The sequence below is a fragment of the Onychomys torridus genome, chromosome 6 (assembly GCF_903995425.1).
Source record: "Onychomys torridus chromosome 6, mOncTor1.1, whole genome shotgun sequence".
Classification (NCBI taxonomy): domain Eukaryota; kingdom Metazoa; phylum Chordata; class Mammalia; order Rodentia; family Cricetidae; genus Onychomys; species Onychomys torridus.
In genome coordinates this window covers 39136955-39149441 of record NC_050448.1, presented here as the reverse complement: position 1 = coordinate 39149441, position 12487 = coordinate 39136955, and positions in this window count along the sequence as shown.

Here is a 12487-nt window from a genome sequence, read left to right as displayed (position 1 = left end):
GAGCATCAGAGTAGGGAAGAAGACATCTTCCTCTGGGGAGTATGGTACAAATACTAAAGCAGGACTTTGTTTTGGGGTTGAGGACCATGACAGCTACCCAGGAAAAAACTAAAGGCCCTGGCATAGGCCAGTGACTATGAATAAAGCCTCTAGACACACTTTAGTGTCAAGAGGGGACCTAATGTCAGTGAGACAGATCAAGATTTGTCTAGCATTATGGCCAGCCTTTGAATAAACTCAAGTTGCACTCATTGTCTTTTGGCTATTATTCGGGTCCTAGAAGTTGTGACTTAAGTGGGATACAGTTTAAGGTGAGACTTGGTGGCCAACACAAGGTTTCTCATACCTATTTTCTAAATCTTGAGCATTTTAATTATTACCACCCCAGCATTCACAGGTAAGATATAAGGAGTACCTGCCCCACCCCCAGCCCCACCTCTTGCAGTGGGATGGAGTTGTATTTTGGCTCATATTATTGTCAGCTCTGGGTCTGAGTGCATCTGAGATTATGAAGGTCCTCGATGTTGTGAGACTCAAGCATGACTCCTCTTAAGATAAACCAAGGGCAACAATGCGCTGTCTATATCAATACCATGCCAGCCTACATAAGGGAAAATGGTACAATTTCTCATTCACTGCATTAGAACAAGATAGTACACAAGACTTTGGCCTGAAACTCCATACTGAGTTGGTGAAAATTACCATTGGGAAGATCCTAATGGCTCTTGCCCCCAGGCGACCTGGAGATGGAACATCTGGAGTAGATCTGGTGTCAGAAAAAGACACATGCCTTTACTTTACCAGACTTCTGAGTCCAGCCACATCTCTTGTGGCTGGTGGCAGTCTCCTTAGGCCATGGAACCAACCCAGTGATAGATACTTCTATAGAACTGTGGGTCTTGGTTCTGTCCTATACCAGCATCACAGTGGTATTTGTAGATTAAATGTAACACAGCAGCGTTGGCAACACTTGGCAATATTTTATAGACAAAGGAATAACAGTAGTTTATGAAAAACAGCTATTATTAAAATGAAAGATATTAAGTGCTAGTGAGAATGTAGAAAAAGAGGATTCTTACAGCCTTGGAAGAAGTGTTATGGCAGCCAGTATGGAAACTGGTATGGAGGCTGCTCAAAAAATTAAAAATAGAAATACTGTGTGACCAAACAATCACTATTGTACATGTATGCAAAAGTAGTGAAATTGGTATGTGGAGAAGACATCTGTTTTCACATGCTCTTGATAGTATTATTCACAGCCATGAAGTTGAAGTAACTGAAGGATCCTGAATGAACAGAGGAAATGTGGTGCGTAGTAAACTGCTACTTGTCACTTGAAAGAATGTGCTATTGTCATTTCAAACAAAATATAACATGATGGAACTAGAACTACTTACATAAAATAAGTTGGGCATAAAAAGATACTTTTTTATTATTTCACTCTTATTAGTATCTAAAAATGTTGATCTCACAGAAGTTAAGGGTAAAACAGTTGTAACCAAGGTCTGGGAAAGTTGAGTAAATGGAGGCTGATCAATGGATACTAAATAAAATTAATATAGTTGTCAGGGTTTTCTAAAGAACAGAAATTGCCGGGCAGTGGTGGTGCATGCCTTTAATCCCAGCACTCACGAGGCAGAGCCAGGCGGATCTCTCTGAGTTTGAGGCCGGCCTGGTCTACCAAGTGAGTCCCAGGAAAGGTGCAAAGCTACACAGAGAAACCCTGTCTGGAAAAACCAAAAAAAAAAAAAAAAAAAAAAAAAGAACAGAAACAATAGAATGTCTCTCTCTCTCTCACTCACTCACTCTTTCTTTCTGTGGGGGGGGTGTGGGTATGTGTGAGGGTGTGTTTTAGAATGACTTATGGGGTGTGGTCCACACAACCCAACAATGTTTGTCTTAAATTGAGAGGCCAACAATCCAGGAGTTGCTCAGTTTGTAAGGCCAGATGTCTAAGACACACCACTCTGGGGCTGAAAACCTACAGGATTCCTGGAGAGCAGCTGGTCTTCAGTCTACATTGGATTTCCAAAGAAATTGGTTCTAACATCAGTGGAAGAATGCCCCAGCAACAGTACAGATGAACTGTACAGATAGAGTAAGTACAAACAGATAAAAAGATTGCTTCTTCTGTGCCCTTTTATCTAAGTTATCACCAGAAGGTGCCACCCCACATTCAGGACAAGTCTTCCTGCTTACCTAGAAAATTTCTCTCACAGGCAGATCCAGCAGCTTGTGCTTAGTTGATTTCAGGTGACTTCAAGTTGACATCCCAGATGCACCACTACAGTTAGGAACAAAACATTCTGTTGTGAATTACACAACTGGGTGACTTTCTATAACAATAAAGTACTTGCCTGGAAAAATTTAGAGGAACATATTTTTTAAAGTTTCATCATAAAAAAAAGTAGATCCCTGGCTTCACACAAGAACTACTGCTCATGATATGCGGCTGAACCAGAGAACATCGGAAAAAACGTTTTCTCACCTAGGCAGAGCATTTTAATGAATTAACCAAGGTGTTTCATGGGACAACTGAGAATGCTAGGCTGATGTTTTGAACTTAATTTTCTTATTTGCTTCTTTGAAAATTAAAAAAAAATGAAAATCAATTAAACTGAATTCATTATTTAATTTGCACTTCAACTGGGTACAAGATATAAGTTTAAATATCAAATAGCTGAGAATGGTGGAACATTAAAAATAATTGACACTTTTTTCTATCATAAAAGAAATCTCTGAAACATCTGACTTTGATGCTCTATACTCTCACAGCAGTTACATATTGCTATTAAACTGGCATTTAAATTAGATCAAGTAAATAAATTATACTTCTGATTTTTACCATAAATATTGTGTTCCTTTAGACCCTTTACCCTAATAGTTAAATTTGTTTCTTTTTAGATAAGGAATAAATCAGCAAATTGGTAGCAAATTACACAGAAACTAATCACACTGGTAACAAACAAAATGGTAACAAAACTTTTTACAACTTTCAGAAGACTTATTGTCATTAGTATTTAGCATATTTCTTTCATCAAAATGTCTTATTTACCTCATCAAAGTCCCAATGCCATTCTTTACAGAACTAGAAAAAATAATTTCAAAAATTCACAGAAATACAAAAGACCTCAGACAGCCAAAGGAATTCTAAGCAGAATGAACAATGCCAAAAGGATCATAGCATCTGACTTTAAACTATACTACTGAGCCATAGTGACAAAGATAGTACAATAATGACACAAAAAATTAACTTCTATATCAATGGGACAGAATAGAGGACACAGAAAAAAAAAACTCGTCGTTATTAACACTTAATTTTTTTTTTTTACCAGAGTATCAAAAACATACTCAGGAAGAAGACAATCTTTTTAATAGATTGTTCTGGTAAAACTAGATAGTCACTTTCAGAAGAATTAAATTAGGTACATAACTCTTATCTTTTAAAAAATTAACTCAAATGGATCAAAGACCTTAATTTAAAATCTGAGATGCTGCAAATACTAGAGAAAAACATATGGTAAACATTTGAATAAATAGGCAATAGGTGAGAACTTTCTGAATAAGACTCTGAGATTCTGATAGCACAAGAAATAACTCCAAACACTGACAAATAGGATTATACAGAGAGAAGTAGAAAGCTTTTGCACAGCACAGGAAACTATCAGTAGAGTGAGCAGAAAGCCCACAGAATGGGAAAAAAAAATCTTTGCAAGCTATGTATTAGCCAGAGGGGCATTAAACACACACACACACACACACACACACACACACACACACACACACAGAGAGAGAGAGAGAGAGAGAGAGAGAGAGAGAGAGAGAGAGGTGGTTTGAATGTAATTGGCCCCCTTACCACCATAAGCTCATAGGGAGTAGCATTATTTGTAGGTGTAGCCTTGTTGGAGGAAGTGTGTCATTGTGGAGGTAGGCTTTAAGGTCTCTTTTGCTCAACCTTTATTCAGCGGGCCATTCAAGTCACTTCCTATTGCCTGCAGGTCAAGATGTGGAGCTCTCAGCTCCTTCTCCAGCACCATGTCTTCCTGTACACCACCATGTCATACCATGATGATAATGGACTAAACTTCTGAAAATATAAGCTACCCCAATTAAATATTTTTCCCTTATAAGAGTGGTCATGGTGTCTCGATACAGCAACAGAAACCCTAAGACAGAAGTTGATAACAGGGACTGGGGTAGGCCTGATCATGCTTTTGTTCAAAGGAATATTGACCTTGGGACTGTGGATTAGAAAAGCAGTTGAACACTTTAAGTGCTGCTTAATGGGCCAGACTAATAGGAACATGGAAGACAGTGGTGCTGAGTGTGATTTGATGAATTATGGAGGCACAAGAGGTTTCAAGGGAGAAGAATTTTAGTATGCTGCCTAGAAATCATTTTTGTGATATTGTGGTGAAGAATGTGGCTGCCTTTTGCCCTTGTCCAAAGAGTCTGCGTGAGGCTAACATAAAGAGTTTTGGATCAATTCTGTTGGCAGAGAAAATTTTTTTTTTTTTTTTAAAGACGAGATTTCTCTGTGTAGCTTTGTGCCTTTCCTGGAACTCACTCTGTAGCCCAGGCTGGCCTCAAACTCACAGAGATCTGCCTCCCTCTCCCTCCCAAGTGCTGGGATTAAAGGCATGTGCCACCACTGCCCAGCCAGCAGAGGAAATCTTAAAACAGCCTACTATGACTCTGTCATGCAATTATTATTGATAACTCTGAGGAAGATTTATAATGAAAAGGAGCAAGCTGAATAAGGAAAATTGCAGAATGTACACTTTGAGGAGAAGAGGAGCATCAGGAAGTAGATTGGAGCTGGGTTCTATGTTTGAAGGATAAAAAGATTAAGAAATGGAATAAAGGGAATGGTAACCTCAGGACAAGATCCCATCCAGCTAAGTTTCCAACTTGTAAAAGAAATTAAAGAAAAGCTTGCAGCCAGGTGTGGTGGTGCATGCCTTTAATCCTAGAACTCCAAAGGCAGAGGATGGTGGATCTCTGATTTTGAGGCCAGCCTGGTCTACAGAGCAAGTTCCAGAACAGCCAAGCCTAGGCAGTAAAGGTAACCATTGAAGACAGAAAGATGGTGAAGACATAATTGAATGAGGGGGCCAAGTTCCAGCACCAGTAAACAGAAGAACTTGGCAGCTTCAGCTACATGGTTCTGGCTTTAAGGATAGAAGAAAGGGGATATGTAATTTGCTTCTCAGGATAAGGAAAGGCACTGAGGCTAGGCATGTGTCAGGGTGTTCCTGAATGGAAGCCTAGAGAGGCCATTGCTTGAAGCTGTGAAGTTGAAGTCTGGATTCCCTTGGAAACCCCCAAGATGTTGGAGATGCTAGCGCTGTGGGACACCTGCCAAAGGAAGCTGCTAACAGGAAGTGGGACTAGCCCAAGAGAAAGAAATATGTTGCAGTCAACAAAGTTGAAAGGAGTTGGAGATCTTATGAGTGTTTTGACATCAGACATGGAGATGCAGAATTTTGAGTATGCCCATCTGGTTTTCAGTCTTTCTTTGGTCCAGTATTTCTCACTATGCTCCATTTCCTACATTTTAGAATGGTACTGAATATCCTGTGCCATTATATGTTGGAAGTATGTAATCTGTTGTTTTTTTTAAGTTTGATTTTATAGGGGATTGTAGTTAAGAGAGTTCATGAATCTCAGAAGAGACTTTGAATTTGGGGCTTTTAAACACTGTTGAGACTGTGATAGACTATGGGGACTTCTGAATTTGGACTAAATGTATTTTGCATTATGATATTGTTACAAGCTTATGGGAGCCAAGGAGTGAAATGTGGTAGTTTGAATGTAATTGACCTCCATGAGCTCATAGGGAGTGGCATTATTAGTAGATGTGGCCTTGTTGAAGGAAGTGTGTCACTGTGGAGGTGGGCTTTGAGGTCTCCTTTGCTCATGCTTTGCTTGGTGTGCCATTCAGACCACTTGCTATTTCCTGTGGGTCAAGATGTAGGACTCTCAGCTCCTTCTCTAGACCCATACCTACCTGCACACTATCATGTCACATTATGATGATAATGGACTAAACCTTTGAAAATGTAAGCTACTCCAATTAAATCTTTTCCCTTTATAAGAGTTGCTGTGGTCATGGTGTCTCTTCACAGCAATAGAAATCCTAACACACACACACACACACACACACACACACACACACACACACCACTGTCAATGGGTCACAGAATTAATAGATCACTAACGTGATTAAATCACTAGCAACCCATAGAATCAAAAGGTTAGTCCTTTTATCAGTTCGTAATTCATTGGCATTCCTGGGGACTGACAGGAACTAGGAGGAAGGAGCTCTCTAGCCCTCTGCACTGGCGAGCACATTTTGCTTTTGGTTCCCTTTTCTTACTTCTCTGCTTCTTGCCCCAACATGAGGTGAGACATTCTCTCCCACTGTGCCCTCTTCTGCTTTACCTCAGTTCCAAATTCATCTAACATATCTACCATGAGTTGAAGGCCAAACAAATCGTTTGTCTTTTTAAATTGTTTTCTTGGGAATGTTTGGCACAGCAGAGGGAACCAATCTCTTTTCATTCATAATACTAACATTTCTCTGCTGAATTTAATAGGAAAAACGTACATTTTATTGTATGGCCAAGAGGAGTGAAGAATATTTTGAAGCAAAAATGCAAATTAGAAGATTTTCTACCAGGTAGTAATCCCAGTTATAGTCTGGGAGTATGGTAAATTAATGGGACAAAGCAATAGGCCAGAGCAACTAAGCAGAAAACACAGAAAGAGTTCCAGGCACATGTGCAAGTTTGACATTTTACTGGGATGCTACCACATATAGAAATTCTACATAGAAGAAGGAAAAAACAAAATGAGAAAGAAAACAAACAAAAAACCCCAAAGCCCTAGGATATATTTTAAAATTGTTGTTCTCATCCTATGGATCATGATCCCTTTGGGGTCAGAAGACCCTTTCACAGAAGCCACATATCAGATATTTACTGTACAATTCATAACACTAGCAAAACCACAGTTATGCAGTAGCAATGATATAATTTTATGGTTGGGATCACCATAACATAAGGAATTGTATTAAGAGGTTTCAGCTTTAGGAAGGTTGAGAACCACTGGTTTAAAAGTTTCAAACATACTAAAGACTTAAATGTGAAAGTTACAAATTAAATTCTTTCAAATGAAAATTCTTGGAATATCTTAAAGAACCTGGGTTAATATAATTTTAAATAAAATTTTAAAATGTAAATTGAAACAGAATATGAAATGTATAAGAAACCCCACAGAAGAAGTTAATACATTTATTAAAATCTCATATTTAGCAAAATAATAGGAAAAATGTAAAAAAACAAAACAAACAAATCCTCAGAGAGCATTTTAGTACATATAACAAAAAAACTACTCTCCTGATCACATGGATTTCTTATACAAATTGAGAAACACAAAATAAGCAATAGAAATTTGGGGGGTTGGAAAGATGGAGGTTGCATCATCAAATTGCAAGTGAGCCAGCAAGCATGGAAAGATACTCAACTTTATAGCAATAACATTGCAAATTAAGAAATTACAGTGACAACAATGCCTTCTTAGGCAGAATATTTAAAATCTGATGTGTCACATGTCAGCACACACAGGAAGCATCAGGACTATCTTAGTTTGGTTTTTCTATTGCTATGAAAACAAACAAAAGGATAACAACAACAACAAATGACCAAAAGCAAGTTGAGGAGGAAAGTGCTTGTTGGACTTACAGGTTACAGTTCTAATCAAAGAAAGCCAGGTTAGGAACCTGGAAGCAGGGACTGAAACAGTGACCCTAAAGGAATGCTGCCTCCTGGCTTGCTCTCCATGGCTTGCTCAGCTGCTTTCTTCTACTGCCTAAGTCCACCTGTCCATGGGCAGCACCACCCACAGTGGTCTCCAACATTAATCAAGAGAACGCCCCATAGACTTGTTTATGGGCAATCTTCTAGAAGCATTTCCTCACTGGAAGTTCTCTCTTCTCAAGTAAGTTTAGTTCGTGTCAATCTGACAAAAACTAACCTCACAAGGATCTTCTGGTGGGTGCCCTGTGCTGTGAAGTACAACTTTGCCCCAACACGACAGAATCAGACTGGCCTCTCATGAGTGTCTAATTAGGGTCTATCGCTATGATAAATACCAGGATCATAAGCAAGTTGGGGAGGAGAGGGTTTATTTGTTTACACTTCCAGGTAACAGTCCTTCACTGAGGGAAGTCCGGACAGAACTCAGAGCAGGAACTTGGAGGCAGGAACTGGTGCAGAGGCCACAACAGAATGCTGTTCAATGTCTTGCTCTGCCATGGCTTGCCCAGCTTGCTTCCTTATAGAAGCCCAGGGTTGACACCACCACTCAGTGATATGAGTCCTTCCACATTAATCATTAATCAAGGAAATGTAACACAGGCTTGCCCACAGGCCACTGTGATTTCTTAGTTGAGATTTCCTCTACTCAAATTACTCTGGCTTATGCTAAATGGACATAAAATTAGCCAGTACAATGGGACAGTTGACTGGGTACATAAAATTGGATTCAAGGCTGCCATTCCTGGGGTTAATGTTTATGAACATTATCAATACATTTCATAAGGAACTCAGATGTCCACCAATGGTAAAATTGGAGATATGTTGTATGTAATGTTAAAATGGAAAGGCTGTTGATCAGAGACACAGTAAAAAAAACAGCAGCATGCAAACTTCAGACAATGATGCTCCCAAATCTTATACTGAAGGAAATAATAAAAACAAACAAAATGTTACAGAGTATAAATTCATGATTATGAAAAATAGGAAAGCTGTATCTATAAGTAATAAAATCATTCAAAACACAAGAAAAATGAGATGACCACTGTAAAAGTTGGAATGATGTTCAGACTGGTGCTCAACTGTGGATCTCTGTATCTGCTTCCATCAGTCACTGCATGAAGGCTCTACAAATTAATGAGAGAAAGGAGCGATTCTATGAGCAAGCGACATGGAGATCATGATGAATGTACAAAGACTGCCAGCCAAACTAGTAGAAATGCATGAACTGTGGACCAATAGCTGTGGAGTCCCCATGGTACTGGACTAGGCCCTCTGGGCAGGCGAGAAGGTTATTTAATTTGAATTGTTTAAAGGGTCCCCAGGCAATGGGATCGGGATATGTCCCTGGTACATGAGCCAGCTTTTTGGAGTCCAGTGCCTATGAGGGGACACCTTGTCCAGCCTTGGTGCAGGGAGGAGGAGCTTGGACCTGCCTCAACTGAATGTACCAGGCTCTGCTGACTCCTCATGGGAGACCTTGCCTTGGAGAAGGTGGGAATGGGGGATGAGTTAGGGGACAGGAAGAGGGAGGAGAGGGTATGGTGATATTATATTTGTACTGAAATGTCATTTTATTTGTATGTTAATAAATAAAGTTGCCTGGGGGTCAGAGCTAATAGCAAGCCATAGCAGAAGCTGGGTGGTGGCGGCACAAACCTTTAATCCAGATCACATGACAGGCAGATCTCTGTGTGTTCAAAGATACAAACAGCATGGAGGACACACACCTTTAATCTCAATACCAACCATAGAAGACCTGGAGGTCTGTATAGTCAAGCAGCGACAAGGAGGTCATGTGGTTCGGTTTACAACCAATGAGAAGGCAGAACAGAAAGTCAATAAAACGACAGATACACAGGAAGTAGGTCTTTTTCTGAGGGAAAGGATGACAGCGGCAGCGAAGGGTAAGAAAGGCAGTTTTAAGTCTCAGCTCTCAGCTACTACTCTAACCTCTCAGGCTTTTAACTCTGCATTTGGCTCTGTGTTTCTTATTTTAAAAGACTGTCACATCTACAAGAGAGGGATCTGTGGTTGTTATGTAAAATGAATAGAAAATTTTTTAATAATAATAAAAGAAAAAAAGTCAACCCTAAAACAATGTTGGAATGATGAAAGTTGCTGGTGAAATGTTAGAAGTCAAATAAGTGGAGGTAGGTGGGGATGCAAGGGCCTCAGAAAAACCTGTTCAGTTTCTATTTCATATCTTCACAATAGATAGCTCACACATCAAAGTGCCATTAAAATCTTTTAAGTTGACAAATATATTTATATACTCTTCTCTGTAGGTTTCAATAAAACAACAAAATTGCACAATGAAACACCTTCCTATGAAATCCTAAACCTGGATTACTATGCTTACTTACCCCAAAAGCTGTGTGGAGATAGGAGGTTGTTTGGTTATCATTTTTCTCAGTAATACATTCCAGTCTCTAACTCTTGACCTTTTAAAATACCAAGTATAATTATACTGTGGTATTTTGTTTAGGAATATGTAATTAAAGAGGCACCACTAAATTGTGGTAGTGTGTAATGTCTTCCAACTGCTAGACATAGAATATACCACTATGTGGTATATATCTGCTCCTACTGGACTTTATGTCATAGATTTATGTTTTAGAAGCCTTTCTTTCATTCTGCCACACTCTCTGTGTGGGTTCACAAGCTATAAATGAATTATCATTTGGGACAAAGTCAAGAAAATGCTTCACAAACCTGGACCTTCATTCTAGAACATACTATCCACACTTCAATAGTAAGTTTTTAAATCCAAAATTTCCAGAGCATTATTGCTCTATTTGTAAGGTGTTGTAGTTGCCAAAGTCAAATCTGCAATGTGAGTAGAAAGAATGCCTGTCCACTCAATTAAACAAGACTAGTGAGCAGAGGAAACCTGCGATAATGAATTGCAATCTCACTTATTTCTACTACATTGCCTTTGACAGAAAATTCTTCAACTCAGTGTATTTCAAATGCCAGGTTTTTCTCCTTCCCTGTGATTCCTGGCTTTTCTGTCTTTTAAAACTAGAAATGTAGCTTTAAATTTTCCTTCTCAGATAGCTAATTCATGCAAGATTCAGTGACTATTCCTTGATCTAAGCCCAGAGTTTTAGAAGAGAGTTTCTTTTACTGTGTTATATGAAACACTTTGCTGGCTAGTTCATACATATATGAATAGGTACATTGATCTGAAGGGTTAAATTCACCATTGTTTCATGCAAGAAAATAGCAAATTAGAAAATGGATGTATTTGAACACTGGCAAGAGCTCTTGAATGCTAGTCTCTTTCTATGTGAATCATGAATACACTTTATGACTCCTTTGCAGTAGATTCAGGAGTAATGGTGTTTTCCTGTGTAATACAATCATTACAGTGTTCACAGAAAAGTCAATCTTGGAATTTAATAATATGGCAAAAATCTACAATTTCTTCTTTAGAGAATTCTACTACCACATATAGAAATTTACGCAGGAAAATATGTCACAGACCCCTTGGAGTTAATATCTAAAACAAACAGCATAAGCTGGATCAAGATTTCCCTTAATAGTCTGGAAATTAGAAGCATTTAGAACTATAGAAACTTATACACAGACACCAATAAACATGTGTGTGTGTGTGTGTGTGTGTGTGTGTGTGTGTGTGTGCCTGTGCACATATGTTTACTTACTAATTTAGTTTTCTTTCTCCCAAATAAATCCCCATACACAGTCAATTGAGACGCATCCAGCTTCATTCTGAGAGATCCAGCTGTATGACAGTGGATATGTGAATGTTTTTGAAAACCTTTTTATCTAAATGCTACCCATGGTTTACTCTGCAGCAGGACTTAACCTCAGTAATTCAAATTTTGTATTATTATTTATTTATGTTGGTTTTGACCAGAGTATACTGAACCAAATTAAGAGCATGTAATATGCTGTGTAATGTATATGTGTGTATATAAAAGTGCAAAGACAATAGGGAATAATTTAATAAGCTTTCACATAATAATCACAATTTGTATTTTAAACAGAAATAAATATCACTTGTTAAATGTATTCTCATAATTCTTTCTAGTCATTAGTTGGTAATCCAAAGAATTTTGTCTGCCTTTAAACTGTGTGTAAATCAAATTATACAACCTGCATTCCTGTTTTCATATTTTTACTACCCTACATTATCTTTGTGAAATTGTTCTTATTTGTGTTTTGCTCATATACATTGCTATTTAACATAAAATAATGATCTGAAAACATAATGAATTGTAACTACAGAAAATATGCTTAAATAATAGCATTTAAATATTAACAAGGGGCATTGCCTCAAATATCAGAGTATGAAATAGATTGAGGGAGCTAAAGGAAAGTTTGCCTGAGAAGTTCTTTTAGATTCTTCTATCCTACAAAGAAAAAGGACGATTCATTTTGATCTCAAACAGCAAACTCCTATTATCAAGATGCGGGGATTTGCCTTATTCTCAACTTACCTCATTTGTTTGACTGTCTCTTGTTAAGGAGAAGCATGAGAGTAGGGGCGTTTCGTTTCCCATCTCTTATGCTTCCTTCCTCTGATTTGCTTCTGGGTATTCTTGGAGCTTCAGCCACTCACTGGAGATATGAAGTAATGAGCTGAGAATAAAAAATTAATGAAGTGATCAGCTAAAATATTATGGTACCAGAAACTTTTATTC